The sequence below is a fragment of the Phalangium opilio genome, unplaced genomic scaffold (genome assembly GCF_054372755.1).
Source record: "Phalangium opilio isolate 3A_F unplaced genomic scaffold, DU_Popi_V2 ptg000077l_1, whole genome shotgun sequence".
In the NCBI taxonomy this organism is placed as follows: Eukaryota; Metazoa; Arthropoda; class Arachnida; order Opiliones; family Phalangiidae; genus Phalangium; species Phalangium opilio.
The window spans coordinates 10,439,756-10,458,781 of NW_028324185.1; the positions used below are offsets into that span (position 1 = coordinate 10,439,756).

Here is a 19,026-nt window from a genome sequence, read left to right on the forward strand (position 1 = left end):
CTTGAAAAACCCAGAATTACTAAGTATCTACGTGTAGTTACGTATCGATGGTGTAGTGGTTATCACGTCCGCCTATCACGCGGAAGGTCCCAGGTTCGAGACCTGGTAGATACACGTTTTGACCATAGTGATTGGGCATAAAAATAAGCTAGATCTCTTGAAAAACTCAGAATTACTACGTATCTATGGTGTAGTGGTTATCACGTCCGCCTAACACGCGGAAGGTCCCAGGTTCGAGCCCTGGTAGATACATGTTTTGACCATCGTGATTGGGCATAAGAATAAGCTAGATCTCTTGAAAAACCCAGAATTACTACGTATCTACGGTGTAGTTACGTATCTATGGTGTAGTGGTTATCACGTCCGCTTCACACGCGGAAGGTCCCAGGTTCGAGCCCTGGTAGATACAAGTTTTGACCATTGTGATTGGGCATAAAAATAAGCTAGATCTCTTGAAAAACCCAGAATTACTACGTATCTACGTGTAGTTACGTATCGATGGTGTAGTGGTTATCACGTCCGCTTCACACGCGGAAGGTCCCAGGTTCGAGCCCTGGTATATACAAGTTTTGACCATCGTGATTGGGCATAAAAATAAGCTAGATCTCTTGAAAAACCCAGAATTACTACGTATCTACGTGTAGTTACGTATCGATGGTGTAGTGGTTATCACTTCCGCCTAACACGCGGAAGGTCCCAGGTTCGAGACCTGGTAGATACATGTTTTGACCATAGTGATTGGGCATAAAAATAAGCTAGATCTCTTGAAAAACTCAGAATTACTACGTATCGATGGTTTAGTTACGTATCTATGGTGTAGTGGTTATCACGTCCGCTTCACACGCGGAAGGTCCCAGGTTCGAGCCCTGGTAGATACAAGTTTTGACCATCGTGATTGGGCATAAAAATATGCTAGATCTCTTGAAAAACCCAGAATTACTACGTATCTACGTGTAGTTACGTATCGATGGTGTAGTGGTTATCACGTCCGCCTATCACGCGGAAGGTCCCAGGTTCGAGACCTGGTAGATACACGTTTTGACCATAGTGATTGGGCATAAAAATAAGCTAGATCTCTTGAAAAACTCAGAATTACTACGTATCTATGGTGTAGTGGTTATCACGTCCGCTTCACACGCGGAAGGTCCCAGGTTCGAGCCCTGGTAGATACAAGTTTTGACCATCGTGATTGGGCATAAAAATAAGCTAGATCTCTTGAAAAACCCAGAATTACTAAGTATCTACGTGTAGTTACGTATCGATGGTGTAGTGGTTATCACGTCCGCTTCACACGCGGAAGGTCCCAGGTTCGAGCCCTGGTAGATACAAGTTTTGACCATCGTGATTGGGCATAAAAATAAGCTAGATCTCTTGAAAAACCCAGAATTACTAAGTATCTACGTGTAGTTACGTATCGATGGTGTAGTGGTTATCACGTCCGCCTATCACGCGGAAGGTCCCAGGTTCGAGACCTGGTAGATACACGTTTTGACCATAGTGATTGGGCATAAAAATAAGCTAGATCTCTTGAAAAACTCAGAATTACTACGTATCTATGGTGTAGTGGTTATCACGTCCGCCTAACACGCGGAAGGTCCCAGGTTCGAGCCCTGGTAGATACATGTTTTGACCATCGTGATTGGGCATAAAAATAAGCTAGATCTCTTGAAAAACCCAGAATTACTACGTATCTACGGTGTAGTTACGTATCTATGGTGTAGTGGTTATCACGTCCGCTTCACACGCGGAAGGTCCCAGGTTCGAGCCCTGGTAGATACAAGTTTTGACCATTGTGATTGGGCATAAAAATAAGCTAGATCTCTTGAAAAACCCAGAATTACTACGTATCTACGTGTAGTTACGTATCGATGGTGTAGTGGTTATCACGTCCGCTTCACACGCGGAAGGTCCCAGGTTCGAGCCCTGGTATATACAAGTTTTGACCATCGTGATTGGGCATAAAAATAAGCTAGATCTCTTGAAAAACCCAGAATTACTACGTATCTACGTGTAGTTACGTATCGATGGTGTAGTGGTTATCACTTCCGCCTAACACGCGGAAGGTCCCAGGTTCGAGACCTGGTAGATACATGTTTTGACCATAGTGATTGGGCATAAAAATAAGCTAGATCTCTTGAAAAACTCAGAATTACTACGTATCGATGGTTTAGTTACGTATCTATGGTGTAGTGGTTATCACGTCCGCTTCACACGCGGAAGGTCCCAGGTTCGAGCCCTGGTAGATACAAGTTTTGACCATCGTGATTGGGCATAAAAATAAGCTAGATCTCTTGAAAAACCCAGAATTACTACGTATCTACGTGTAGTTACGTATCGATGGTGTAGTGGTTATCACGTCCGCCTATCACGCGGAAGGTCCCAGGTTCGAGACCTGGTAGATACACGTTTTGACCATAGTGATTGGGCATAAAAATAAGCTAGATCTCTTGAAAAACTCAGAATTACTACGTATCTATGGTGTAGTGGTTATCACGTCCGCTTCACACGCGGAAGGTCCCAGGTTCGAGCCCTGGTAGATACAAGTTTTGACCATCGTGATTGGGCATAAAAATAAGCTAGATCTCTTGAAAAACCCAGAATTACTAAGTATCTACGTGTAGTTACGTATCGATGGTGTAGTGGTTATCACGTCCGCCTATCACGCGGAAGGTCCCAGGTTCGAGACCTGGTAGATACACGTTTTGACCATAGTGATTGGGCATAAAAATAAGCTAGATCTCTTGAAAAACTCAGAATTACTACGTATCTATGGTGTAGTGGTTATCACGTCCGCCAAACACGCGGAAGGTCCCAGGTTCGAGCCCTGGTAGATACAAGTTTTGACCATTGTGATTGGGCATAAAAATAAGCTAGATCTCTTGAAAAACCCAGAATTACTACGTATCTACGTGTAGTTACGTATCGATGGTGTAGTGGTTATCACGTCCGCTTCACACGCGGAAGGTCCCAGGTTCGAGCCCTGGTATATACAAGTTTTGACCATCGTGATTGGGCATAAAAATAAGCTAGATCTCTTGAAAAACCCAGAATTACTACGTATCTACGTGTAGTTACGTATCGATGGTGTAGTGGTTATCACTTCCGCCTAACACGCGGAAGGTCCCAGGTTCGAGACCTGGTAGATACATGTTTTGACCATAGTGATTGGGCATAAAAATAAGCTAGATCTCTTGAAAAACTCAGAATTACTACGTATCGATGGTTTAGTTACGTATCTATGGTGTAGTGGTTATCACGTCCGCTTCACACGCGGAAGGTCCCAGGTTCGAGCCCTGGTAGATACAAGTTTTGACCATCGTGATTGGGCATAAAAATAAGCTAGATCTCTTGAAAAACCCAGAATTACTACGTATCTACGTGTAGTTACGTATCGATGGTGTAGTGGTTATCACGTCCGCCTATCACGCGGAAGGTCCCAGGTTCGAGACCTGGTAGATACACGTTTTGACCATAGTGATTGGGCATAAAAATAAGCTAGATCTCTTGAAAAACTCAGAATTACTACGTATCTATGGTGTAGTGGTTATCACGTCCGCTTCACACGCGGAAGGTCCCAGGTTCGAGCCCTGGTAGATACAAGTTTTGACCATAGTGATTGGGCATAAAAATAAGCTAGATCTCTTGAAAAACTCAGAATTACTACGTATCTATGGTGTAGTGGTTATCACGTCCGCCTAACACGCGGAAGGTCCCAGGTTCGAGCCCTGGTAGATACAAGTTTTGACCATCGTGATTGGGCATAAAAATAAGCTAGATCTCTTGAAAAACCCAGAATTACTACGTATCTACGGTGTAGTTACGTATCTATGGTGTAGTGGTTATCACGTCCGCTTCACACGCGGAAGGTCCCAGGTTCGAGCCCTGGTAGATACAAGTGTTGACCATTGTGATTGGGCATAAAAATAAGCTAGATCTCTTGAAAAACCCAGAATTACTACGTATCTACGTGTAGTTACGTATCGATGGTGTAGTGGTTATCACTTCCGCCTATCACGCGGAAGGTCCCAGGTTCGAGACCTGGTAGATACACGTTTTGACCATCGTGATTGGGCATAAAAATAAGCTAGATCTCTTGAAAAACCCAGAATTACTACGTATCTACGGTGTAGTTACGTATCTATGGTGTAGTGGTTATCACGTCCGCTTCACACGCGGAAGGTCCCAGGTTCGAGCCCTGGTAGATACAAGTTTTGACCATTGTGATTGGGCATAAAAATAAGCTAGATCTCTTGAAAAACCCAGAATTACTACGTATCTACGTGTAGTTACGTATCGATGGTGTAGTGGTTATCACGTCCGCTTCACACGCGGAAGGTCCCAGGTTCGAGCCCTGGTATATACAAGTTTTGACCATAGTGATTGGGCATAAAAATAAGCTAGATCTCTTGAAAAACCCAGAATTACTACGTATCTACGTGTAGTTACGTATCGATGGTGTAGTGGTTATCACTTCCGCCTAACACGCGGAAGGTCCCAGGTTCGAGACCTGGTAGATACATGTTTTGACCATAGTGATTGGGCATAAAAATAAGCTAGATCTCTTGAAAAACTAAGAATTACTACGTATCGATGGTTTAGTTACGTATCTATGGTGTAGTGGTTATCACGTCCGCTTCACACGCGGAAGGTCCCAGGTTCGAGCCCTGGTAGATACAAGTTTTGACCATCGTGATTGGGCATAAAAATAAGCTAGATCTCTTGAAAAACCCAGAATTACTACGTATCTACGTGTAGTTACGTATCGATGGTGTAGTGGTTATCACGTCCGCCTATCACGCGGAAGGTCCCAGGTTCGAGACCTGGTACATACACGTTTTGACCATAGTGATTGGGCATAAAAATAAGCTAGATCTCTTGAAAAACTCAGAATTACTACGTATCTATGGTGTAGTGGTTATCACGTCCGCCTAACACGCGGAAGGTCCCAGGTTCGAGCCCTGGTAGATACAAGTTTTGACCATCGTGATTGGGCATAAAAATAAGCTAGATCTCTTGAAAAACCCAGAATTAATACGTATCTACGTGTAGTAACGTATCGATGGTGTAGTGGTTATCACTTCCGCCTAACACGCGGAAGGTCCCAGGTTCGAGACCTGGTAGATACATGTTTTGACCTTAGTGGTTGGGCATAAAAATAAGCTAGATCGCTTGAAAAACTCAGAATTACTACGTATCGATGGTTTAGTTACGTATCTATGGTGTAGTGGTTATCACGTCCGCTTCACACGCGGAAGGTCCCAGGTTCGAGCCCTGGTAGATACAAGTTTTGACCATCGTGATTGGGCATAAAAATAAGCTAGATCTCTTGAAAAACCCAGAATTACTACGTATCTACGGTGTAGTTACGTATCGATGGTGTAGTGGTTATCACTTCCGCCTAACACGCGGAAGGTCCCAGGTTCGAGACCTGGTAGATACATGTTTTGACCATAGTGGTTGGGCATAAAAATAAGCTAGATCGCTTGAAAAACTCAGAATTACTACGTATCGATGGTTTAGTTACGTATCTATGGTGTAGTGGTTATCACGTCCGCTTCACACGCGGAAGGTCCCAGGTTCGAGCCCTGGTAGATACAAGTTTTGACCATCGTGATTGGGCATAAAAATAAGCTAGATCTCTTGAAAAACCCAGAATTACTACGTATCTACGTGTAGTTACGTATCGATGGTGTAGTGGTTATCACTTCCGCCTAACACGCGGAAGGTCCCAGGTTCGAGACCTGGTAGATACATGTTTTGACCCTAGTGATTGGGCATAAAAATAAGCTAGATCTCTTGAAAAACTCAGAATTACTACGTATCGATGGTTTAGTTACGTATCTATGGTGTAGTGGTTATCACGTCCGCTTCACACGCGGAAGGTCCCAGGTTCGAGCCCTGGTAGATACAAGTTTTGACCATCGTGATTGGGCATAAAAATAAGCTAGATCTCTTGAAAAACCCAGAATTACTACGTATCTACGTGTAGTTACGTATCGATGGTGTAGTGGTTATCACGTCCGCCTATCACGCGGAAGGTCCCAGGTTCGAGACCTTGTAGATACACGTTTTGACCATAGTGATTGGGCATAAAAATAAGCTAGATCTCTTGAAAAACTCAGAATTACTACGTATCTATGGTGTAGTGGTTATCACGTCCGCCTAACACGCGGAAGGTCCCAGGTTCGTGCCCTGGTAGATACAAGTTTTGACCATCGTGATTGGGCATAAAAATAAGCTAGATCTCTTGAAAAACCCAGAATTAATACGTATCTACGTGTAGTAACGTATCGATGGTGTAGTGGTTATCACTTCCGCCTAACACGCGGAAGGTCCCAGGTTCGAGACCTGGTAGATACATGTTTTGACCTTAGTGGTTGGGCATAAAAATAAGCTAGATCGCTTGAAAAACTCAGAATTACTACGTATCGATGGTTTAGTTACGTATCTATGGTGTAGTGGTTATCACGTCCGCTTCACACGCGGAAGGTCCCAGGTTCGAGCCCTGGTAGATACAAGTTTTGACCATCGTGATTGGGCATAAAAATAAGCTAGATCTCTTGAAAAACCCAGAATTACTACGTATCTTCGTGTAGTTACGTATCGATGGTGTAGTGGTTATCACTTCCGCCTATCACGCGGAAGGTCCCAGGTTCGAGACCTGGTAGATACACGTTTTGATCATAGTGATTGGGCATAAAAATAAGCTAGATCTCTTGAAAAACTCAGAATTACTACGTATCTATGGTGTAGTGGTTATCACTTCCGCCTATCACGCGGAAGGTCCCAGGTTCGAGACCTGGTAGATACATGTTTTGACCATAGTGATTGGGCATAAAAATAAGCTAGATCTCTTGAAAAACTCAGAATTACTACGTATCTATGGTGTAGTGGTTATCACGTCCGCTTCACACGCGGAAGGTCCCAGGTTCGAGCCCTGGTAGATACAAGTTTTGACCATCGTGATTGGGCATAAAAATAAGCTAGATCTCTTGAAAAACCCAGAATTACTACGTATCTTCGTGTAGTTACGTATCGATGGTGTAGTGGTTATCACTTCCGCCTATCACGCGGAAGGTCCCAGGTTCGAGCCCTGGTAGATACACGTTTTGATCATAGTGATTGGGCATAAAAATAAGCTAGATCGCTTGAAAAACTCAGAATTACTACGTATCGATGGTTTAGTTACGTATCTATGGTGTAGTGGTTATCACGTCCGCTTCACACGCGGAAGGTCCCAGGTTCGAGCCCTGGTAGATACAAGTTTTGACCATCGTGATTGGGCATAAAAATAAGCTAGATCTCTTGAAAAACCCAGAATTACTACGTATCTACGTGTAGTTACGTATCTATGGTGTAGTGGTTATCACGTCCGCCTATCACGCGGAAGGTCCCAGGTTCGAGACCTGGTAGATACACGTTTTGACCATAGTGATTGGGCATAAAAATAAGCTAGATCTCTTGAAAAACTCAGAATTACTACGTATCTATGGTGTAGTGGTTATCACGTCCGCCTAACACGCGGAAGGTCCCAGGTTCGAGCCCTGGTAGATACAAGTTTTGACCATCGTGATTGGGCATAAAAATAAGCTAGATCTCTTGAAAAACCCAGAATTAATACGTATCTACGTGTAGTAACGTATCGATGGTGTAGTGGTTATCACTTCCGCCTAACACGCGGAAGGTCCCAGGTTCGAGACCTGGTAGATACATGTTTTGACCTTAGTGGTTGGGCATAAAAATAAGCTAGATCGCTTGAAAAACTCAGAATTACTACGTATCGATGGTTTAGTTACGTATCTATGGTGTAGTGGTTATCACGTCCGCTTCACACGCGGAAGGTCCCAGGTTCGAGCCCTGGTAGATACAAGTTTTGACCATCGTGATTGGGCATAAAAATAAGCTAGATCTCTTGAAAAACCCAGAATTACTACGTATCTTCGTGTAGTTACGTATCGATGGTGTAGTGGTTATCACTTCCGCCTATCACGCGGAAGGTCCCAGGTTCGAGACCTGGTAGATACACGTTTTGATCATAGTGATTGGGCATAAAAATAAGCTAGATCTCTTGAAAAACTCAGAATTACTACGTATCTATGGTGTAGTGGTTATCACTTCCGCCTATCACGCGGAAGGTCCCAGGTTCGAGCCCTGGTAGATAAAAGTTTTGACCATCGTGATTGGGCATAAAAATAAGCTAGATCTCTTGAAAAACCCAGAATTAATACGTATCTACGTGTAGTAACGTATCGATGGTGTAGTGGTTATCACTTCCGCCTAACACGCGGAAGGTCCCAGGTTCGAGACCTGGTAGATACATGTTTTGACCTTAGTGGTTGGGCATAAAAATAAGCTAGATCGCTTGAAAAACTCAGAATTACTACGTATCGATGGTTTAGTTACGTATCTATGGTGTAGTGGTTATCACGTCCGCTTCACACGCGGAAGGTCCCAGGTTCGAGCCCTGGTAGATACAAGTTTTGACCATCGTGATTGGGCATAAAAATAAGCTAGATCTCTTGAAAAACCCAGAATTACTACGTATCTTCGTGTAGTTACGTATCGATGGTGTAGTGGTTATCACTTCCGCCTATCACGCGGAAGGTCCCAGGTTCGAGACCTGGTAGATACACGTTTTGATCATAGTGATTGGGCATAAAAATAAGCTAGATCTCTTGAAAAACTCAGAATTACTACGTATCTATGGTGTAGTGGTTATCACTTCCGCCTATCACGCGGAAGGTCCCAGGTTCGAGACCTGGTAGATACATGTTTTGACCATAGTGATTGGGCATAAAAATAAGCTAGATCTCTTGAAAAACTCAGAATTACTACGTATCTATGGTGTAGTGGTTATCACGTCCGCTTCACACGCGGAAGGTCCCAGGTTCGAGCCCTGGTAGATACAAGTTTTGACCATCGTGATTGGGCATAAAAATAAGCTAGATCTCTTGAAAAACCCAGAATTACTACGTATCTTCGTGTAGTTACGTATCGATGGTGTAGTGGTTATCACTTCCGCCTATCACGCGGAAGGTCCCAGGTTCGAGCCCTGGTAGATACACGTTTTGATCATAGTGATTGGGCATAAAAATAAGCTAGATCGCTTGAAAAACTCAGAATTACTACGTATCGATGGTTTAGTTACGTATCTATGGTGTAGTGGTTATCACGTCCGCTTCACACGCGGAAGGTCCCAGGTTCGAGCCCTGGTAGATACAAGTTTTGACCATCGTGATTGGGCATAAAAATAAGCTAGATCTCTTGAAAAACCCAGAATTACTACGTATCTACGTGTAGTTACGTATCTATGGTGTAGTGGTTATCACGTCCGCCTATCACGCGGAAGGTCCCAGGTTCGAGACCTGGTAGATACACGTTTTGACCATAGTGATTGGGCATAAAAATAAGCTAGATCTCTTGAAAAACTCAGAATTACTACGTATCTATGGTGTAGTGGTTATCACGTCCGCCTAACACGCGGAAGGTCCCAGGTTCGAGCCCTGGTAGATACAAGTTTTGACCATCGTGATTGGGCATAAAAATAAGCTAGATCTCTTGAAAAACCCAGAATTAATACGTATCTACGTGTAGTAACGTATCGATGGTGTAGTGGTTATCACTTCCGCCTAACACGCGGAAGGTCCCAGGTTCGAGACCTGGTAGATACATGTTTTGACCTTAGTGGTTGGGCATAAAAATAAGCTAGATCGCTTGAAAAACTCAGAATTACTACGTATCGATGGTTTAGTTACGTATCTATGGTGTAGTGGTTATCACGTCCGCTTCACACGCGGAAGGTCCCAGGTTCGAGCCCTGGTAGATACAAGTTTTGACCATCGTGATTGGGCATAAAAATAAGCTAGATCTCTTGAAAAACCCAGAATTACTACGTATCTTCGTGTAGTTACGTATCGATGGTGTAGTGGTTATCACTTCCGCCTATCACGCGGAAGGTCCCAGGTTCGAGACCTGGTAGATACACGTTTTGATCATAGTGATTGGGCATAAAAATAAGCTAGATCTCTTGAAAAACTCAGAATTACTACGTATCTATGGTGTAGTGGTTATCACTTCCGCCTATCACGCGGAAGGTCCCAGGTTCGAGCCCTGGTAGATAAAAGTTTTGACCATCGTGATTGGGCATAAAAATAAGCTAGATCTCTTGAAAAACCCAGAATTAATACGTATCTACGTGTAGTAACGTATCGATGGTGTAGTGGTTATCACTTCCGCCTAACACGCGGAAGGTCCCAGGTTCGAGACCTGGTAGATACATGTTTTGACCTTAGTGGTTGGGCATAAAAATAAGCTAGATCGCTTGAAAAACTCAGAATTACTACGTATCGATGGTTTAGTTACGTATCTATGGTGTAGTGGTTATCACGTCCGCTTCACACGCGGAAGGTCCCAGGTTCGAGCCCTGGTAGATACAAGTTTTGACCATCGTGATTGGGCATAAAAATAAGCTAGATCTCTTGAAAAACCCAGAATTACTACGTATCTTCGTGTAGTTACGTATCGATGGTGTAGTGGTTATCACTTCCGCCTATCACGCGGAAGGTCCCAGGTTCGAGACCTGGTAGATACACGTTTTGATCATAGTGATTGGGCATAAAAATAAGCTAGATCTCTTGAAAAACTCAGAATTACTACGTATCTATGGTGTAGTGGTTATCACTTCCGCCTATCACGCGGAAGGTCCCAGGATCGAGACCTGGTAGATACATGTTTTGACCATAGTGATTGGGCATAAAAATAAGCTAGATCTCTTGAAAAACTCAGAATTACTACGTATCTATGGTGTAGTGGTTATCACGTCCGCTTCACACGCGGAAGGTCCCAGGTTCGAGCCCTGGTAGATACAAGTTTTGACCATCGTGATTGGGCATAAAAATAAGCTAGATCTCTTGAAAAACCCAGAATTACTACGTATCTTCGTGTAGTTACGTATCGATGGTGTAGTGGTTATCACTTCCGCCTATCACGCGGAAGGTCCCAGGTTCGAGCCCTGGTAGATACACGTTTTGATCATAGTGATTGGGCATAAAAATAAGCTAGATCGCTTGAAAAACTCAGAATTACTACGTATCGATGGTTTAGTTACGTATCTATGGTGTAGTGGTTATCACGTCCGCTTCACACGCGGAAGGTCCCAGGTTCGAGCCCTGGTAGATACAAGTTTTGACCATCGTGATTGGGCATAAAAATAAGCTAGATCTCTTGAAAAACCCAGAATTACTACGTATCTACGTGTAGTTACGTATCGATGGTGTAGTGGTTATCACGTCCGCCTATCACGCGGAAGGTCCAAGGTTCGAGACCTGGTAGATACACGTTTTGACCATAGTGATTGGGCATAAAAATAAGCTAGATCTCTTGAAAAACTCAGAATTACTACGTATCTATGGTGTAGTGGTTATCACGTCCGCCTAACACGCCGAAGGTCCCAGGTTCGAGCCCTGGTAGATACAAGTTTTGACCATCGTGATTGGGCATAAAAATAAGCTAGATCTCTTGAAAAACCCAGAATTAATACGTATCTACGTGTAGTAACGTATCGATGGTGTAGTGGTTATCACTTCCGCCTATCACGCGGAAGGTCCCAGGTTCGAGCCCTGGTAGATACACGTTTTGATCATAGTGATTGGGCATAAAAATAAGCTAGATCGCTTGAAAAACTCAGAATTACTACGTATCGATGGTTTAGTTACGTATCTATGGTGTAGTGGTTATCACGTCCGCTTCACACGCGGAAGGTCCCAGGTTCGAGCCCTGGTAGATACAAGTTTTGACCATCGTGATTGGGCATAAAAATAAGCTAGATCTCTTGAAAAACCCAGAATTACTACGTATCTTCGTGTAGTTACGTATCGATGGTGTAGTGGTTATCACTTCCGCCTATCACGCGGAAGGTCCCAGGTTCGAGACCTGGTAGATACACGTTTTGATCATAGTGATTGGGCATAAAAATAAGCTAGATCTCTTGAAAAACTCAGAATTACTACGTATCCATGGTGTAGTGGTTATCACTTCCGCCTATCACGCGGAAGGTCCCAGGTTCGAGCCCTGGTAGATACAAGTTTTGACCATCGTGATTGGGCATAAAAATAAGCTAGATCTCTTGAAAAACCCAGAATTAATACGTATCTACGTGTAGTAACGTATCGATGGTGTAGTGGTTATCACTTCCGCCTATCACGCGGAAGGTCCCAGGTTCGAGCCCTGGTAGATACACGTTTTGATCATAGTGATTGGGCATAAAAATAAGCTAGATCGCTTGAAAAACTCAGAATTACTACGTATCGATGGTTTAGTTACGTATCTATGGTGTAGTGGTTATCACGTCCGCTTCACACGCGGAAGGTCCCAGGTTCGAGCCCTGGTAGATACAAGTTTTGACCATCGTGATTGGGCATAAAAATAAGCTAGATCTCTTGAAAATCCCAGAATTACTACGTATCTACGTGTAGTTACGTATCGATGGTGTAGTGGTTATCACTTCCGCCTAACACGCGGAAGGTCCCAGGTTCGAGACCTGGTAGATACATGTTTTGACCCTAGTGATTGGGCATAAAAATAAGCTAGATCTCTTGAAAAACTCAGAATTACTACGTATCGATGGTTTAGTTACGTATCTATGGTGTAGTGGTTATCACGCCCGCTTCACACGCGGAAGGTCCCAGGTTCGAGCCCTGGTAGATACAAGTTTTGACCATCGTGATTGGGCATAAAAATAAGCTAGATCTCTTGAAAAACCCAGAATTACTACGTATCTACGTGTAGTTACGTATCGATGGTGTAGTGGTTATCACGTCCGCCTATCACGCGGAAGGTCCCAGGTTCGAGACCTGGTAGATACACGTTTTGACCATAGTGATTGGGCATAAAAATAAGCTAGATCTCTTGAAAAACTCAGAATTACTACGTATCTATGGTGTAGTGGTTATCACGTCCGCCTAACACGCGGAAGGTCCCAGGTTCGAGCCCTGGTAGATACAAGTTTTGACCATCGTGATTGGGCATAAAAATAAGCTAGATCTCTTGAAAAACCCAGAATTACTACGTATCTACGGTGTAGTTACGTATCTATGGTGTAGTGGTTATCACGTCCGCTTCACACGCGGAAGGTCCCAGGTTCGAGCCCTGGTAGATACAAGTTTTGACCATAGTGATTGGGCATAAAAATAAGCTAGATCTCTTGAAAAACTCAGAATTACTACGTATCTATGGTGTAGTGGTTATCACGTCCGCCTAACACGCGGAAGGTCCCAGGTTCGAGCCCTGGTAGATACAAGTTTTGACCATCGTGATTGGGCATAAAAATAAGCTAGATCTCTTGAAAAACCCAGAATTACTACGTATCTACGGTGTAGTTACGTATCGATGGTGTAGTGGTTATCACTTCCGCCTAACACGCGGAAGGTCCCAGGTTCGAGACCTGGTAGATACATGTTTTGACCATAGTGGTTGGGCATAAAAATAAGCTAGATCGCTTGAAAAACTCAGAATTACTACGTATCGATGGTTTAGTTACGTATCTATGGTGTAGTGGTTATCACGTCCGCTTCACACGCGGAAGGTCCCAGGTTCGAGCCCTGGTAGATACAAGTTTTGACCATCGTGATTGGGCATAAAAATAAGCTAGATCTCTTGAAAAACCCAGAATTACTACGTATCTACGTGTAGTTACGTATCGATGGTGTAGTGGTTATCACTTCCGCCTAACACGCGGAAGGTCCCAGGTTCGAGACCTGGTAGATACATGTTTTGACCCTAGTGATTGGGCATAAAAATAAGCTAGATCTCTTGAAAAACTCAGAATTACTACGTATCGATGGTTTAGTTACGTATCTATGGTGTAGTGGTTATCACGTCCGCTTCACACGCGGAAGGTCCCAGGTTCGAGCCCTGGTAGATACAAGTTTTGACCATCGTGATTGGGCATAAAAATAAGCTAGATCTCTTGAAAAACCCAGAATTACTACGTATCTTCGTGTAGTTACGTATCGATGGTGTAGTGGTTATCACTTCCGCCTATCACGCGGAAGGTCCCAGGTTCGAGACCTGGTAGATACACGTTTTGATCATAGTGATTGGGCATAAAAATAAGCTAGATCTCTTGAAAAACTCAGAATTACTACGTATCCATGGTGTAGTGGTTATCACTTCCGCCTATCACGCGGAAGGTCCCAGGTTCGAGCCCTGGTAGATACAAGTTTTGACCATCGTGATTGGGCATAAAAATAAGCTAGATCTCTTGAAAAACCCAGAATTAATACGTATCTACGTGTAGTAACGTATCGATGGTGTAGTGGTTATCACTTCCGCCTATCACGCGGAAGGTCCCAGGTTCGAGCCCTGGTAGATACACGTTTTGATCATAGTGATTGGGCATAAAAATAAGCTAGATCGCTTGAAAAACTCAGAATTACTACGTATCGATGGTTTAGTTACGTATCTATGGTGTAGTGGTTATCACGTCCGCTTCACACGCGGAAGGTCCCAGGTTCGAGCCCTGGTAGATACAAGTTTTGACCATCGTGATTGGGCATAAAAATAAGCTAGATCTCTTGAAAATCCCAGAATTACTACGTATCTACGTGTAGTTACGTATCGATGGTGTAGTGGTTATCACTTCCGCCTAACACGCGGAAGGTCCCAGGTTCGAGACCTGGTAGATACATGTTTTGACCCTAGTGATTGGGCATAAAAATAAGCTAGATCTCTTGAAAAACTCAGAATTACTACGTATCGATGGTTTAGTTACGTATCTATGGTGTAGTGGTTATCACGTCCGCTTCACACGCGGAAGGTCCCAGGTTCGAGCCCTGGTAGATACAAGTTTTGACCATCGTGATTGGGCATAAAAATAAGCTAGATCTCTTGAAAAACCCAGAATTACTACGTATCTACGTGTAGTTACGTATCGATGGTGTAGTGGTTATCACGTCCGCCTATCACGCGGAAGGTCCCAGGTTCGAGACCTGGTAGATACACGTTTTGACCATAGTGATTGGGCATAAAAATAAGCTAGATCTCTTGAAAAACTCAGAATTACTACGTATCTATGGTGTAGTGGTTATCACGTCCGCCTAACACGCGGAAGGTCCCAGGTTCGAGCCCTGGTAGATACAAGTTTTGACCATCGTGATTGGGCATAAAAATAAGCTAGATCTCTTGAAAAACCCAGAATTACTACGTATCTACGGTGTAGTTACGTATCTATGGTGTAGTGGTTATCACGTCCGCTTCACACGCGGAAGGTCCCAGGTTCGAGCCCTGGTAGATACAAGTTTTGACCATAGTGATTGGGCATAAAAATAAGCTAGATCTCTTGAAAAACTCAGAATTACTACGTATCTATGGTGTAGTGGTTATCACGTCCGCCTAACACGCGGAAGGTCCCAGGTTCGAGCCCTGGTAGATACAAGTTTTGACCATCGTGATTGGGCATAAAAATAAGCTAGATCTCTTGAAAAACCCAGAATTACTACGTATCTACGGTGTAGTTACGTATCGATGGTGTAGTGGTTATCACTTCCGCCTAACACGCGGAAGGTCCCAGGTTCGAGACCTGGTAGATACATGTTTTGACCATAGTGGTTGGGCATAAAAATAAGCTAGATCGCTTGAAAAACTCAGAATTACTACGTATCGATGGTTTAGTTACGTATCTATGGTGTAGTGGTTATCACGTCCGCTTCACACGCGGAAGGTCCCAGGTTCGAGCCCTGGTAGATACAAGTTTTGACCATCGTGATTGGGCATAAAAATAAGCTAGATCTCTTGAAAAACCCAGAATTACTACGTATCTACGTGTAGTTACGTATCGATGGTGTAGTGGTTATCACTTCCGCCTAACACGCGGAAGGTCCCAGGTTCGAGACCTAATAGATACATGTTTTGACCCTAGTGATTGGGCATAAAAATAAGCTAGATCTCTTGAAAAACTCAGAATTACTACGTATCGATGGTTTAGTTACGTATCTATGGTGTAGTGGTTATCACGTCCGCTTCACACGCGGAAGGTCCCAGGTTCGAGCCCTGGTAGATACAAGTTTTGACCATCGTGATTGGGCATAAAAATAAGCTAGATCTCTTGAAAAACCCAGAATTACTACGTATCTACGGTGTAGTTACGTATCGATGGTGTAGTGGTTATCACTTCCGCCTAACACGCGGAAGGTCCCAGGTTCGAGACCTGGTAGATACATGTTTTGACCATAGTGGTTGGGCATAAAAATAAGCTAGATCGCTTGAAAAACTCAGAATTACTACGTATCGATGGTTTAGTTACGTATCTATGGTGTAGTGGTTATCACGTCCGCTTCACACGCGGAAGGTCCCAGGTTCGAGCCCTGGTAGATACAAGTTTTGACCATCGTGATTGGGCATAAAAATAAGCTAGATCTCTTGAAAAACCCAGAATTACTACGTATCTACGTGTAGTTACGTATCGATGGTGTAGTGGTTATCACTTCCGCCTAACACGCGGAAGGTCCCAGGTTCGAGACCTAATAGATACATGTTTTGACCCTAGTGATTGGGCATAAAAATAAGCTAGATCTCTTGAAAAACTCAGAATTACTACGTATCGATGGTTTAGTTACGTATCTATGGTGTAGTGGTTATCACGTCCGCTTCACACGCGGAAGGTCCCAGGTTCGAGCCCTGGTAGATACAAGTTTTGACCATCGTGATTGGGCATAAAAATAAGCTAGATCTCTTGAAAAACCCAGAATTACTACGTATCTACGTGTAGTTACGTATCGATGGTGTAGTGGTTATCACGTCCGCCTATCACGCGGAAGGTCCCAGGTTCGAGACCTTGTAGATACACGTTTTGACCATAGTGATTGGGCATAAAAATAAGCTAGATCTCTTGAAAAACTCAGAATTACTACGTATGTATGGTGTAGTGGTTATCACGTCCGCCTAACACACGGAAGGTCCCAGGTTCGTGCCCTGGTAGATACAAGTTTTGACCATCGTGATTGGGCATAAAAATAAGCTAGATCTCTTGAAAAACCCAGAATTAATACGTATCTGCGTGTAGTAACGTATCGATGGTGTAGTGGTTATCACTTCCGCCTAACACGCGGAAGGTCCCAGGTTCGAGACCTGGTAGATACATGTTTTGACCTTAGTGGTTGGGCATAAAAATAAGCTAGATCGCTTGAAAAACTCAGAATTACTACGTATCGATGGTTTAGTTACGTATCTATGGTGTAGTGGTTATCACGTCCGCTTCACACGCGGAAGGTCCCAGGTTCGAGCCCTGGTAGATACAAGTTTTGACCATCGTGATTGGGCATAAAAATAAGCTAGATCTCTTGAAAAACCCAGAATTACTACGTATCTTCGTATAGTTACGTATCGATGGTGTAGTGGTTATCACTTCCGCCTATCACGCGGAAGGTCCCAGGTTCGAGACCTGGTAGATACACGTTTTGATCATAGTGATTGGGCATAAAAATAAGCTAGATCTCTTGAAAAACTCAGAATTACTACGTATCGATGGTTTAGTTACGTATCTATGGTGTAGTGGTTATCACGTCCGCTTCACACGCGGAAGGTCCCAGGTTCGAGCCCTGGTAGATACAAGTTTTGACCATCGTGATTGGGCATAAAAATAAGCTAGATCTCTTGAAAAACCCAGAATTAATACGTATCTACGTGTAGTAACGTATCGATGGTGTAGTGGTTATCACTTCCGCCTAACACGCGGAAGGTCCCAGGTTCGAGACCTGGTAGATACACGTTTTGATCATAGTGATTGGGCATAAAAATAAGCTAGATCGCTTGAAAAACTCAGAATTACTACGTATCGATGGTTTAGTTACGTATCTATGGTGTAGTGGTTATCACGTCCGCTTCAGACGCGGAAGGTCCCAGGTTCGAGCCCTGGTAGATACAAGTTTTGACCATCGTGATTGGGCATAAAAATAAGCTAGATCTCTTGAAAATCCCAGAATTACTACGTATCTACGTGTAGTTACGTATCGATGGTGTAGTGGTTATCACTTCCGCCTAACACGCGGAAGGTCCCAGGTGCGAGACCTGGTAGATACATGTTTTGACCCTAGTGATTGGGCATAAAAATAAGCTAGATCTCTTGAAAAACTCAGAATTACTACGTATCGATGGTTTAGTTACGTATCTATGGTGTAGTGGTTATCACGTCCGCTTCACACGCGGAAGGTCCCAGGTTCGAGCCCTGGTAGATACAAGTTTTGACCATCGTGATTGGGCATAAAAATAAGCTAGATCTCTTGAAAAACCCAGAATTAATACGTATCTACGTGTAGTAACGTATCGATGGTGTAGTGGTTATCACGTCCGCCTAACACGCGGAAGGTCCCAGGTTCGAGCCCTGGTAGATACAAGTTTTGACCATCGTGATTGGGCATAAAAATAAGCTAGATCTCTTGAAAAACCCAGAATTAATACGTATCTACGTGTAGTAACGTATCGATGGTGTAGTGGTTATCACTTCCGCCTAACACGCGGAAGGTCCCAGGTTCGAGACCTGGTAGATACATGTTTTGACCTTAGTGGTTGGGCATAAAAATAAGCTAGATCGCTTGAAAAACTCAGAATTACTACGTATCGATGGTTTAGTTACGTATCTATGGTGTAGTGGTTATCACGTCCGCTTCACACGCGGAAGGTCCCAGGTTCGAGCCCTGGTAGATACAAGTTTTGACCATCGTGATTGGGCATAAAAATAAGCTAGATCTCTTGAAAAACCCAGAATTACTACGTATCTTCGTGTAGTTACGTATCGATGGTGTAGTGGTTATCACTTCCGCCTATCACGCGGAAGGTCCCAGGTTCGAGACCTGGTAGATACACGTTTTGATCATAGTGATTGGGCATAAAAATAAGCTAGATCTCTTGAAAAACTCAGAATTACTACGTATCTATGGTGTAGTGGTTATCACTTCCGCCTATCACGCGGAAGGTCCCAGGTTCGAGCCCTGGTAGATACAAGTTTTGACCATCGTGATTGGGCATAAAAAT

At 43.6% G+C, this 19,026-nt stretch overlaps 100 non-coding genes across 100 annotated transcripts; all 100 read left to right on the forward strand.

Annotated features, from left to right (window-relative positions):
- Window positions 1-41: 41 nt before the first annotated feature.
- TRNAD-AUC (transfer RNA aspartic acid (anticodon AUC)) lies at window positions 42-114 on the forward strand. The gene has a single exon. It is a non-coding gene; the product is annotated as a tRNA-Asp (tRNA).
- A 65-nt stretch (window positions 115-179) lies between these two features.
- TRNAV-AAC (transfer RNA valine (anticodon AAC)) lies at window positions 180-252 on the forward strand. The gene has a single exon. It is a non-coding gene; the product is annotated as a tRNA-Val (tRNA).
- An 84-nt stretch (window positions 253-336) lies between these two features.
- On the forward strand, window positions 337-409 carry TRNAV-CAC (transfer RNA valine (anticodon CAC)). The gene has a single exon. It is a non-coding gene; the product is annotated as a tRNA-Val (tRNA).
- An 88-nt stretch (window positions 410-497) lies between these two features.
- On the forward strand, window positions 498-565 carry TRNAV-CAC (transfer RNA valine (anticodon CAC)). The gene has a single exon. It is a non-coding gene; the product is annotated as a tRNA-Val (tRNA).
- A 240-nt stretch (window positions 566-805) lies between these two features.
- TRNAV-CAC (transfer RNA valine (anticodon CAC)) lies at window positions 806-878 on the forward strand. The gene has a single exon. It is a non-coding gene; the product is annotated as a tRNA-Val (tRNA).
- Window positions 879-961: 83 nt separating this feature from the next.
- Window positions 962-1,034, forward strand: TRNAD-AUC (transfer RNA aspartic acid (anticodon AUC)). The gene has a single exon. It is a non-coding gene; the product is annotated as a tRNA-Asp (tRNA).
- Window positions 1,035-1,099: 65 nt separating this feature from the next.
- TRNAV-CAC (transfer RNA valine (anticodon CAC)) lies at window positions 1,100-1,172 on the forward strand. The gene has a single exon. It is a non-coding gene; the product is annotated as a tRNA-Val (tRNA).
- An 83-nt stretch (window positions 1,173-1,255) lies between these two features.
- Window positions 1,256-1,328, forward strand: TRNAV-CAC (transfer RNA valine (anticodon CAC)). Its single transcript has one exon. It is a non-coding gene; the product is annotated as a tRNA-Val (tRNA).
- Window positions 1,329-1,411: 83 nt separating this feature from the next.
- TRNAD-AUC (transfer RNA aspartic acid (anticodon AUC)) lies at window positions 1,412-1,484 on the forward strand. The gene has a single exon. It is a non-coding gene; the product is annotated as a tRNA-Asp (tRNA).
- A 65-nt stretch (window positions 1,485-1,549) lies between these two features.
- TRNAV-AAC (transfer RNA valine (anticodon AAC)) lies at window positions 1,550-1,622 on the forward strand. The gene has a single exon. It is a non-coding gene; the product is annotated as a tRNA-Val (tRNA).
- Window positions 1,623-1,706: 84 nt separating this feature from the next.
- TRNAV-CAC (transfer RNA valine (anticodon CAC)) lies at window positions 1,707-1,779 on the forward strand. Its single transcript has one exon. It is a non-coding gene; the product is annotated as a tRNA-Val (tRNA).
- Window positions 1,780-1,867: 88 nt separating this feature from the next.
- Window positions 1,868-1,935, forward strand: TRNAV-CAC (transfer RNA valine (anticodon CAC)). Its single transcript has one exon. It is a non-coding gene; the product is annotated as a tRNA-Val (tRNA).
- A 240-nt stretch (window positions 1,936-2,175) lies between these two features.
- On the forward strand, window positions 2,176-2,248 carry TRNAV-CAC (transfer RNA valine (anticodon CAC)). Its single transcript has one exon. It is a non-coding gene; the product is annotated as a tRNA-Val (tRNA).
- Window positions 2,249-2,331: 83 nt separating this feature from the next.
- Window positions 2,332-2,404, forward strand: TRNAD-AUC (transfer RNA aspartic acid (anticodon AUC)). Its single transcript has one exon. It is a non-coding gene; the product is annotated as a tRNA-Asp (tRNA).
- A 65-nt stretch (window positions 2,405-2,469) lies between these two features.
- TRNAV-CAC (transfer RNA valine (anticodon CAC)) lies at window positions 2,470-2,542 on the forward strand. The gene has a single exon. It is a non-coding gene; the product is annotated as a tRNA-Val (tRNA).
- Window positions 2,543-2,625: 83 nt separating this feature from the next.
- On the forward strand, window positions 2,626-2,698 carry TRNAD-AUC (transfer RNA aspartic acid (anticodon AUC)). Its single transcript has one exon. It is a non-coding gene; the product is annotated as a tRNA-Asp (tRNA).
- A 65-nt stretch (window positions 2,699-2,763) lies between these two features.
- On the forward strand, window positions 2,764-2,836 carry TRNAV-AAC (transfer RNA valine (anticodon AAC)). Its single transcript has one exon. It is a non-coding gene; the product is annotated as a tRNA-Val (tRNA).
- An 88-nt stretch (window positions 2,837-2,924) lies between these two features.
- On the forward strand, window positions 2,925-2,992 carry TRNAV-CAC (transfer RNA valine (anticodon CAC)). Its single transcript has one exon. It is a non-coding gene; the product is annotated as a tRNA-Val (tRNA).
- Window positions 2,993-3,232: 240 nt separating this feature from the next.
- TRNAV-CAC (transfer RNA valine (anticodon CAC)) lies at window positions 3,233-3,305 on the forward strand. Its single transcript has one exon. It is a non-coding gene; the product is annotated as a tRNA-Val (tRNA).
- Window positions 3,306-3,388: 83 nt separating this feature from the next.
- Window positions 3,389-3,461, forward strand: TRNAD-AUC (transfer RNA aspartic acid (anticodon AUC)). Its single transcript has one exon. It is a non-coding gene; the product is annotated as a tRNA-Asp (tRNA).
- A 65-nt stretch (window positions 3,462-3,526) lies between these two features.
- TRNAV-CAC (transfer RNA valine (anticodon CAC)) lies at window positions 3,527-3,599 on the forward strand. The gene has a single exon. It is a non-coding gene; the product is annotated as a tRNA-Val (tRNA).
- Window positions 3,600-3,664: 65 nt separating this feature from the next.
- Window positions 3,665-3,737, forward strand: TRNAV-AAC (transfer RNA valine (anticodon AAC)). The gene has a single exon. It is a non-coding gene; the product is annotated as a tRNA-Val (tRNA).
- Window positions 3,738-3,821: 84 nt separating this feature from the next.
- On the forward strand, window positions 3,822-3,894 carry TRNAV-CAC (transfer RNA valine (anticodon CAC)). The gene has a single exon. It is a non-coding gene; the product is annotated as a tRNA-Val (tRNA).
- Window positions 3,895-3,977: 83 nt separating this feature from the next.
- Window positions 3,978-4,050, forward strand: TRNAD-AUC (transfer RNA aspartic acid (anticodon AUC)). The gene has a single exon. It is a non-coding gene; the product is annotated as a tRNA-Asp (tRNA).
- Window positions 4,051-4,134: 84 nt separating this feature from the next.
- On the forward strand, window positions 4,135-4,207 carry TRNAV-CAC (transfer RNA valine (anticodon CAC)). Its single transcript has one exon. It is a non-coding gene; the product is annotated as a tRNA-Val (tRNA).
- Window positions 4,208-4,295: 88 nt separating this feature from the next.
- TRNAV-CAC (transfer RNA valine (anticodon CAC)) lies at window positions 4,296-4,363 on the forward strand. The gene has a single exon. It is a non-coding gene; the product is annotated as a tRNA-Val (tRNA).
- Window positions 4,364-4,603: 240 nt separating this feature from the next.
- Window positions 4,604-4,676, forward strand: TRNAV-CAC (transfer RNA valine (anticodon CAC)). The gene has a single exon. It is a non-coding gene; the product is annotated as a tRNA-Val (tRNA).
- An 83-nt stretch (window positions 4,677-4,759) lies between these two features.
- On the forward strand, window positions 4,760-4,832 carry TRNAD-AUC (transfer RNA aspartic acid (anticodon AUC)). Its single transcript has one exon. It is a non-coding gene; the product is annotated as a tRNA-Asp (tRNA).
- A 65-nt stretch (window positions 4,833-4,897) lies between these two features.
- On the forward strand, window positions 4,898-4,970 carry TRNAV-AAC (transfer RNA valine (anticodon AAC)). Its single transcript has one exon. It is a non-coding gene; the product is annotated as a tRNA-Val (tRNA).
- A 240-nt stretch (window positions 4,971-5,210) lies between these two features.
- TRNAV-CAC (transfer RNA valine (anticodon CAC)) lies at window positions 5,211-5,283 on the forward strand. Its single transcript has one exon. It is a non-coding gene; the product is annotated as a tRNA-Val (tRNA).
- Window positions 5,284-5,524: 241 nt separating this feature from the next.
- TRNAV-CAC (transfer RNA valine (anticodon CAC)) lies at window positions 5,525-5,597 on the forward strand. The gene has a single exon. It is a non-coding gene; the product is annotated as a tRNA-Val (tRNA).
- A 240-nt stretch (window positions 5,598-5,837) lies between these two features.
- On the forward strand, window positions 5,838-5,910 carry TRNAV-CAC (transfer RNA valine (anticodon CAC)). The gene has a single exon. It is a non-coding gene; the product is annotated as a tRNA-Val (tRNA).
- Window positions 5,911-5,993: 83 nt separating this feature from the next.
- On the forward strand, window positions 5,994-6,066 carry TRNAD-AUC (transfer RNA aspartic acid (anticodon AUC)). The gene has a single exon. It is a non-coding gene; the product is annotated as a tRNA-Asp (tRNA).
- A 65-nt stretch (window positions 6,067-6,131) lies between these two features.
- TRNAV-AAC (transfer RNA valine (anticodon AAC)) lies at window positions 6,132-6,204 on the forward strand. The gene has a single exon. It is a non-coding gene; the product is annotated as a tRNA-Val (tRNA).
- Window positions 6,205-6,444: 240 nt separating this feature from the next.
- On the forward strand, window positions 6,445-6,517 carry TRNAV-CAC (transfer RNA valine (anticodon CAC)). The gene has a single exon. It is a non-coding gene; the product is annotated as a tRNA-Val (tRNA).
- An 83-nt stretch (window positions 6,518-6,600) lies between these two features.
- TRNAD-AUC (transfer RNA aspartic acid (anticodon AUC)) lies at window positions 6,601-6,673 on the forward strand. Its single transcript has one exon. It is a non-coding gene; the product is annotated as a tRNA-Asp (tRNA).
- A 65-nt stretch (window positions 6,674-6,738) lies between these two features.
- On the forward strand, window positions 6,739-6,811 carry TRNAD-AUC (transfer RNA aspartic acid (anticodon AUC)). The gene has a single exon. It is a non-coding gene; the product is annotated as a tRNA-Asp (tRNA).
- Window positions 6,812-6,876: 65 nt separating this feature from the next.
- TRNAV-CAC (transfer RNA valine (anticodon CAC)) lies at window positions 6,877-6,949 on the forward strand. Its single transcript has one exon. It is a non-coding gene; the product is annotated as a tRNA-Val (tRNA).
- An 83-nt stretch (window positions 6,950-7,032) lies between these two features.
- Window positions 7,033-7,105, forward strand: TRNAD-AUC (transfer RNA aspartic acid (anticodon AUC)). Its single transcript has one exon. It is a non-coding gene; the product is annotated as a tRNA-Asp (tRNA).
- An 84-nt stretch (window positions 7,106-7,189) lies between these two features.
- Window positions 7,190-7,262, forward strand: TRNAV-CAC (transfer RNA valine (anticodon CAC)). Its single transcript has one exon. It is a non-coding gene; the product is annotated as a tRNA-Val (tRNA).
- Window positions 7,263-7,345: 83 nt separating this feature from the next.
- Window positions 7,346-7,418, forward strand: TRNAD-AUC (transfer RNA aspartic acid (anticodon AUC)). Its single transcript has one exon. It is a non-coding gene; the product is annotated as a tRNA-Asp (tRNA).
- Window positions 7,419-7,483: 65 nt separating this feature from the next.
- Window positions 7,484-7,556, forward strand: TRNAV-AAC (transfer RNA valine (anticodon AAC)). Its single transcript has one exon. It is a non-coding gene; the product is annotated as a tRNA-Val (tRNA).
- A 240-nt stretch (window positions 7,557-7,796) lies between these two features.
- Window positions 7,797-7,869, forward strand: TRNAV-CAC (transfer RNA valine (anticodon CAC)). Its single transcript has one exon. It is a non-coding gene; the product is annotated as a tRNA-Val (tRNA).
- Window positions 7,870-7,952: 83 nt separating this feature from the next.
- Window positions 7,953-8,025, forward strand: TRNAD-AUC (transfer RNA aspartic acid (anticodon AUC)). Its single transcript has one exon. It is a non-coding gene; the product is annotated as a tRNA-Asp (tRNA).
- Window positions 8,026-8,090: 65 nt separating this feature from the next.
- TRNAD-AUC (transfer RNA aspartic acid (anticodon AUC)) lies at window positions 8,091-8,163 on the forward strand. The gene has a single exon. It is a non-coding gene; the product is annotated as a tRNA-Asp (tRNA).
- Window positions 8,164-8,403: 240 nt separating this feature from the next.
- Window positions 8,404-8,476, forward strand: TRNAV-CAC (transfer RNA valine (anticodon CAC)). The gene has a single exon. It is a non-coding gene; the product is annotated as a tRNA-Val (tRNA).
- Window positions 8,477-8,559: 83 nt separating this feature from the next.
- On the forward strand, window positions 8,560-8,632 carry TRNAD-AUC (transfer RNA aspartic acid (anticodon AUC)). The gene has a single exon. It is a non-coding gene; the product is annotated as a tRNA-Asp (tRNA).
- A 65-nt stretch (window positions 8,633-8,697) lies between these two features.
- Window positions 8,698-8,770, forward strand: TRNAD-AUC (transfer RNA aspartic acid (anticodon AUC)). The gene has a single exon. It is a non-coding gene; the product is annotated as a tRNA-Asp (tRNA).
- Window positions 8,771-8,835: 65 nt separating this feature from the next.
- On the forward strand, window positions 8,836-8,908 carry TRNAV-CAC (transfer RNA valine (anticodon CAC)). Its single transcript has one exon. It is a non-coding gene; the product is annotated as a tRNA-Val (tRNA).
- An 83-nt stretch (window positions 8,909-8,991) lies between these two features.
- TRNAD-AUC (transfer RNA aspartic acid (anticodon AUC)) lies at window positions 8,992-9,064 on the forward strand. Its single transcript has one exon. It is a non-coding gene; the product is annotated as a tRNA-Asp (tRNA).
- An 84-nt stretch (window positions 9,065-9,148) lies between these two features.
- TRNAV-CAC (transfer RNA valine (anticodon CAC)) lies at window positions 9,149-9,221 on the forward strand. Its single transcript has one exon. It is a non-coding gene; the product is annotated as a tRNA-Val (tRNA).
- An 83-nt stretch (window positions 9,222-9,304) lies between these two features.
- TRNAD-AUC (transfer RNA aspartic acid (anticodon AUC)) lies at window positions 9,305-9,377 on the forward strand. The gene has a single exon. It is a non-coding gene; the product is annotated as a tRNA-Asp (tRNA).
- Window positions 9,378-9,442: 65 nt separating this feature from the next.
- On the forward strand, window positions 9,443-9,515 carry TRNAV-AAC (transfer RNA valine (anticodon AAC)). Its single transcript has one exon. It is a non-coding gene; the product is annotated as a tRNA-Val (tRNA).
- Window positions 9,516-9,755: 240 nt separating this feature from the next.
- Window positions 9,756-9,828, forward strand: TRNAV-CAC (transfer RNA valine (anticodon CAC)). Its single transcript has one exon. It is a non-coding gene; the product is annotated as a tRNA-Val (tRNA).
- An 83-nt stretch (window positions 9,829-9,911) lies between these two features.
- Window positions 9,912-9,984, forward strand: TRNAD-AUC (transfer RNA aspartic acid (anticodon AUC)). Its single transcript has one exon. It is a non-coding gene; the product is annotated as a tRNA-Asp (tRNA).
- Window positions 9,985-10,049: 65 nt separating this feature from the next.
- On the forward strand, window positions 10,050-10,122 carry TRNAD-AUC (transfer RNA aspartic acid (anticodon AUC)). Its single transcript has one exon. It is a non-coding gene; the product is annotated as a tRNA-Asp (tRNA).
- A 240-nt stretch (window positions 10,123-10,362) lies between these two features.
- TRNAV-CAC (transfer RNA valine (anticodon CAC)) lies at window positions 10,363-10,435 on the forward strand. The gene has a single exon. It is a non-coding gene; the product is annotated as a tRNA-Val (tRNA).
- An 83-nt stretch (window positions 10,436-10,518) lies between these two features.
- Window positions 10,519-10,591, forward strand: TRNAD-AUC (transfer RNA aspartic acid (anticodon AUC)). The gene has a single exon. It is a non-coding gene; the product is annotated as a tRNA-Asp (tRNA).
- Window positions 10,592-10,656: 65 nt separating this feature from the next.
- Window positions 10,657-10,729, forward strand: TRNAD-AUC (transfer RNA aspartic acid (anticodon AUC)). The gene has a single exon. It is a non-coding gene; the product is annotated as a tRNA-Asp (tRNA).
- A 65-nt stretch (window positions 10,730-10,794) lies between these two features.
- Window positions 10,795-10,867, forward strand: TRNAV-CAC (transfer RNA valine (anticodon CAC)). The gene has a single exon. It is a non-coding gene; the product is annotated as a tRNA-Val (tRNA).
- An 83-nt stretch (window positions 10,868-10,950) lies between these two features.
- TRNAD-AUC (transfer RNA aspartic acid (anticodon AUC)) lies at window positions 10,951-11,023 on the forward strand. Its single transcript has one exon. It is a non-coding gene; the product is annotated as a tRNA-Asp (tRNA).
- An 84-nt stretch (window positions 11,024-11,107) lies between these two features.
- TRNAV-CAC (transfer RNA valine (anticodon CAC)) lies at window positions 11,108-11,180 on the forward strand. Its single transcript has one exon. It is a non-coding gene; the product is annotated as a tRNA-Val (tRNA).
- Window positions 11,181-11,263: 83 nt separating this feature from the next.
- TRNAD-AUC (transfer RNA aspartic acid (anticodon AUC)) lies at window positions 11,264-11,336 on the forward strand. Its single transcript has one exon. It is a non-coding gene; the product is annotated as a tRNA-Asp (tRNA).
- A 65-nt stretch (window positions 11,337-11,401) lies between these two features.
- TRNAV-AAC (transfer RNA valine (anticodon AAC)) lies at window positions 11,402-11,474 on the forward strand. Its single transcript has one exon. It is a non-coding gene; the product is annotated as a tRNA-Val (tRNA).
- Window positions 11,475-11,557: 83 nt separating this feature from the next.
- Window positions 11,558-11,630, forward strand: TRNAD-AUC (transfer RNA aspartic acid (anticodon AUC)). Its single transcript has one exon. It is a non-coding gene; the product is annotated as a tRNA-Asp (tRNA).
- An 84-nt stretch (window positions 11,631-11,714) lies between these two features.
- Window positions 11,715-11,787, forward strand: TRNAV-CAC (transfer RNA valine (anticodon CAC)). Its single transcript has one exon. It is a non-coding gene; the product is annotated as a tRNA-Val (tRNA).
- An 83-nt stretch (window positions 11,788-11,870) lies between these two features.
- TRNAD-AUC (transfer RNA aspartic acid (anticodon AUC)) lies at window positions 11,871-11,943 on the forward strand. The gene has a single exon. It is a non-coding gene; the product is annotated as a tRNA-Asp (tRNA).
- Window positions 11,944-12,008: 65 nt separating this feature from the next.
- Window positions 12,009-12,081, forward strand: TRNAD-AUC (transfer RNA aspartic acid (anticodon AUC)). Its single transcript has one exon. It is a non-coding gene; the product is annotated as a tRNA-Asp (tRNA).
- An 83-nt stretch (window positions 12,082-12,164) lies between these two features.
- On the forward strand, window positions 12,165-12,237 carry TRNAD-AUC (transfer RNA aspartic acid (anticodon AUC)). Its single transcript has one exon. It is a non-coding gene; the product is annotated as a tRNA-Asp (tRNA).
- Window positions 12,238-12,321: 84 nt separating this feature from the next.
- Window positions 12,322-12,394, forward strand: TRNAV-CAC (transfer RNA valine (anticodon CAC)). Its single transcript has one exon. It is a non-coding gene; the product is annotated as a tRNA-Val (tRNA).
- A 240-nt stretch (window positions 12,395-12,634) lies between these two features.
- Window positions 12,635-12,707, forward strand: TRNAV-CAC (transfer RNA valine (anticodon CAC)). Its single transcript has one exon. It is a non-coding gene; the product is annotated as a tRNA-Val (tRNA).
- Window positions 12,708-12,790: 83 nt separating this feature from the next.
- On the forward strand, window positions 12,791-12,863 carry TRNAD-AUC (transfer RNA aspartic acid (anticodon AUC)). Its single transcript has one exon. It is a non-coding gene; the product is annotated as a tRNA-Asp (tRNA).
- A 65-nt stretch (window positions 12,864-12,928) lies between these two features.
- Window positions 12,929-13,001, forward strand: TRNAV-AAC (transfer RNA valine (anticodon AAC)). The gene has a single exon. It is a non-coding gene; the product is annotated as a tRNA-Val (tRNA).
- Window positions 13,002-13,085: 84 nt separating this feature from the next.
- On the forward strand, window positions 13,086-13,158 carry TRNAV-CAC (transfer RNA valine (anticodon CAC)). Its single transcript has one exon. It is a non-coding gene; the product is annotated as a tRNA-Val (tRNA).
- Window positions 13,159-13,223: 65 nt separating this feature from the next.
- TRNAV-AAC (transfer RNA valine (anticodon AAC)) lies at window positions 13,224-13,296 on the forward strand. The gene has a single exon. It is a non-coding gene; the product is annotated as a tRNA-Val (tRNA).
- A 241-nt stretch (window positions 13,297-13,537) lies between these two features.
- TRNAV-CAC (transfer RNA valine (anticodon CAC)) lies at window positions 13,538-13,610 on the forward strand. The gene has a single exon. It is a non-coding gene; the product is annotated as a tRNA-Val (tRNA).
- Window positions 13,611-13,850: 240 nt separating this feature from the next.
- Window positions 13,851-13,923, forward strand: TRNAV-CAC (transfer RNA valine (anticodon CAC)). The gene has a single exon. It is a non-coding gene; the product is annotated as a tRNA-Val (tRNA).
- Window positions 13,924-14,006: 83 nt separating this feature from the next.
- Window positions 14,007-14,079, forward strand: TRNAD-AUC (transfer RNA aspartic acid (anticodon AUC)). The gene has a single exon. It is a non-coding gene; the product is annotated as a tRNA-Asp (tRNA).
- A 65-nt stretch (window positions 14,080-14,144) lies between these two features.
- On the forward strand, window positions 14,145-14,217 carry TRNAD-AUC (transfer RNA aspartic acid (anticodon AUC)). The gene has a single exon. It is a non-coding gene; the product is annotated as a tRNA-Asp (tRNA).
- Window positions 14,218-14,300: 83 nt separating this feature from the next.
- On the forward strand, window positions 14,301-14,373 carry TRNAD-AUC (transfer RNA aspartic acid (anticodon AUC)). The gene has a single exon. It is a non-coding gene; the product is annotated as a tRNA-Asp (tRNA).
- An 84-nt stretch (window positions 14,374-14,457) lies between these two features.
- TRNAV-CAC (transfer RNA valine (anticodon CAC)) lies at window positions 14,458-14,530 on the forward strand. Its single transcript has one exon. It is a non-coding gene; the product is annotated as a tRNA-Val (tRNA).
- Window positions 14,531-14,770: 240 nt separating this feature from the next.
- On the forward strand, window positions 14,771-14,843 carry TRNAV-CAC (transfer RNA valine (anticodon CAC)). The gene has a single exon. It is a non-coding gene; the product is annotated as a tRNA-Val (tRNA).
- Window positions 14,844-14,926: 83 nt separating this feature from the next.
- Window positions 14,927-14,999, forward strand: TRNAD-AUC (transfer RNA aspartic acid (anticodon AUC)). Its single transcript has one exon. It is a non-coding gene; the product is annotated as a tRNA-Asp (tRNA).
- Window positions 15,000-15,064: 65 nt separating this feature from the next.
- On the forward strand, window positions 15,065-15,137 carry TRNAV-AAC (transfer RNA valine (anticodon AAC)). Its single transcript has one exon. It is a non-coding gene; the product is annotated as a tRNA-Val (tRNA).
- Window positions 15,138-15,221: 84 nt separating this feature from the next.
- TRNAV-CAC (transfer RNA valine (anticodon CAC)) lies at window positions 15,222-15,294 on the forward strand. The gene has a single exon. It is a non-coding gene; the product is annotated as a tRNA-Val (tRNA).
- Window positions 15,295-15,359: 65 nt separating this feature from the next.
- Window positions 15,360-15,432, forward strand: TRNAV-AAC (transfer RNA valine (anticodon AAC)). Its single transcript has one exon. It is a non-coding gene; the product is annotated as a tRNA-Val (tRNA).
- A 241-nt stretch (window positions 15,433-15,673) lies between these two features.
- Window positions 15,674-15,746, forward strand: TRNAV-CAC (transfer RNA valine (anticodon CAC)). The gene has a single exon. It is a non-coding gene; the product is annotated as a tRNA-Val (tRNA).
- A 240-nt stretch (window positions 15,747-15,986) lies between these two features.
- Window positions 15,987-16,059, forward strand: TRNAV-CAC (transfer RNA valine (anticodon CAC)). The gene has a single exon. It is a non-coding gene; the product is annotated as a tRNA-Val (tRNA).
- A 241-nt stretch (window positions 16,060-16,300) lies between these two features.
- Window positions 16,301-16,373, forward strand: TRNAV-CAC (transfer RNA valine (anticodon CAC)). The gene has a single exon. It is a non-coding gene; the product is annotated as a tRNA-Val (tRNA).
- A 240-nt stretch (window positions 16,374-16,613) lies between these two features.
- Window positions 16,614-16,686, forward strand: TRNAV-CAC (transfer RNA valine (anticodon CAC)). The gene has a single exon. It is a non-coding gene; the product is annotated as a tRNA-Val (tRNA).
- An 83-nt stretch (window positions 16,687-16,769) lies between these two features.
- On the forward strand, window positions 16,770-16,842 carry TRNAD-AUC (transfer RNA aspartic acid (anticodon AUC)). The gene has a single exon. It is a non-coding gene; the product is annotated as a tRNA-Asp (tRNA).
- Window positions 16,843-17,220: 378 nt separating this feature from the next.
- TRNAV-CAC (transfer RNA valine (anticodon CAC)) lies at window positions 17,221-17,293 on the forward strand. The gene has a single exon. It is a non-coding gene; the product is annotated as a tRNA-Val (tRNA).
- Window positions 17,294-17,376: 83 nt separating this feature from the next.
- TRNAD-AUC (transfer RNA aspartic acid (anticodon AUC)) lies at window positions 17,377-17,449 on the forward strand. The gene has a single exon. It is a non-coding gene; the product is annotated as a tRNA-Asp (tRNA).
- Window positions 17,450-17,533: 84 nt separating this feature from the next.
- TRNAV-CAC (transfer RNA valine (anticodon CAC)) lies at window positions 17,534-17,606 on the forward strand. The gene has a single exon. It is a non-coding gene; the product is annotated as a tRNA-Val (tRNA).
- A 240-nt stretch (window positions 17,607-17,846) lies between these two features.
- On the forward strand, window positions 17,847-17,919 carry TRNAL-CAG (transfer RNA leucine (anticodon CAG)). Its single transcript has one exon. It is a non-coding gene; the product is annotated as a tRNA-Leu (tRNA).
- A 240-nt stretch (window positions 17,920-18,159) lies between these two features.
- On the forward strand, window positions 18,160-18,232 carry TRNAV-CAC (transfer RNA valine (anticodon CAC)). Its single transcript has one exon. It is a non-coding gene; the product is annotated as a tRNA-Val (tRNA).
- Window positions 18,233-18,315: 83 nt separating this feature from the next.
- On the forward strand, window positions 18,316-18,388 carry TRNAV-AAC (transfer RNA valine (anticodon AAC)). Its single transcript has one exon. It is a non-coding gene; the product is annotated as a tRNA-Val (tRNA).
- A 240-nt stretch (window positions 18,389-18,628) lies between these two features.
- Window positions 18,629-18,701, forward strand: TRNAV-CAC (transfer RNA valine (anticodon CAC)). Its single transcript has one exon. It is a non-coding gene; the product is annotated as a tRNA-Val (tRNA).
- An 83-nt stretch (window positions 18,702-18,784) lies between these two features.
- Window positions 18,785-18,857, forward strand: TRNAD-AUC (transfer RNA aspartic acid (anticodon AUC)). Its single transcript has one exon. It is a non-coding gene; the product is annotated as a tRNA-Asp (tRNA).
- Window positions 18,858-18,922: 65 nt separating this feature from the next.
- Window positions 18,923-18,995, forward strand: TRNAD-AUC (transfer RNA aspartic acid (anticodon AUC)). Its single transcript has one exon. It is a non-coding gene; the product is annotated as a tRNA-Asp (tRNA).
- The last annotated feature ends 31 nt before the right edge of the window (window positions 18,996-19,026 follow it).